Source organism: Cucurbita pepo, chromosome LG02 (assembly GCF_002806865.2).
Source record: "Cucurbita pepo subsp. pepo cultivar mu-cu-16 chromosome LG02, ASM280686v2, whole genome shotgun sequence".
Lineage (NCBI taxonomy): Eukaryota > Viridiplantae > Streptophyta > Magnoliopsida > Cucurbitales > Cucurbitaceae > Cucurbita > Cucurbita pepo.
Genome location: NC_036639.1, coordinates 6,949,799 through 6,951,088, shown reverse-complemented (window position 1 = coordinate 6,951,088; position 1,290 = coordinate 6,949,799).

The following is a 1,290-nucleotide window of genomic DNA, read 5'->3' as shown; positions in this document are numbered from 1 at the left end:
ATCATCTCATTGCATGTGATTGTTGCATTTAACCCCAATAGTGGGGTCACTTACTGAGTATTTCTTTAAATACTCAAGCCACGTGCTACTACATTTTTCAAGTTAAGGCAAGGCATTCCTGTACGGCTGACGATGGCAGCGCAACTCAAGACTATGGCACATGCATAGGATTGTGGTATTTATTTTCTTAGACTTAGGCTAGAATATGATGTTTTTAACTTCAACTCTTATTCATTTTATTTAGTCTTTTGTTGTGTCGTTTTAAAGATGTTTTCGAAACACGTAAGTCCATGGCTGTGTTTTAAGATAAAGGTTATGTTTTATGAAATATAACTGAAGTCTTCCGCATTCAATGTTTATGGCACATATACAGTAGCGACCTTAAATTAAGTAGAAAATTTTGGGTCGTTACATAAACTCTCAAGCCCTTGGCAAATGAGCTTGGTTCATGCTTCACTGATGAATAAGAGTTTTCCTCAAGGAGTCTGGCTTTGACCCCCAAAGCAATTCTTGATTCTGACTCATAGATGTCCTGCCCAAATAGACACTCGTGACACACTTGCAAAGTCTTTATTTAGCTCTCGGGTTCTCTATCTTGTATAAAAAGACACACAAAGTGTGGCTTTGATACTAATTGTCACGGTCCTACGTTTTTAATTGTGTGACATCGTGATCTTGACATGCTCACGACAAGCCTTGAGGAAGAACTCAAGCGTCATTCACATTTTTTCCTAATTTTGGGGGTTCGTTGGACCTTAGGTGAGGTTTGCCTTCGCCAACCGAACACAACTTGTGCAGAATCCAAGTTTGTTTGACCACACACATTGCTTGTGCATGCATGTTCAATTGTTAGCAACCCTAACCGATTTGCCTCTACACTAGGTGTAACGACCTTAAATTTCCACATACTCAGAGTCGCTACTAACGTCTCATGCTCATCTATAATGCGGAAATATAACTCTTACATGAACATAATCGATAACGTAAACTTCAAAAAAAAAATGTTTAAAAAAACTTCTTCTCTGGAAAACACAGCCATGGTCTTACGTGTTTAAATATGAAATACTGAAATTTAGAGAAAACAAAAACAAATACAAAATAATTTAAAACAATGAAATGCAAAACAACCTATTCTAACTTAAGACTAGAAATTTAAATATGAATCTACCCTATGCACGTGCCACAGTCTCTGCTCGCGATGCCGCCGTCCTCCGTACAAGTGCGCCTTGCCTTTACCTGAAAAATGATGTGGCACACGGCCTGAGTATTTCAAAGAATACTCAGTAAGTG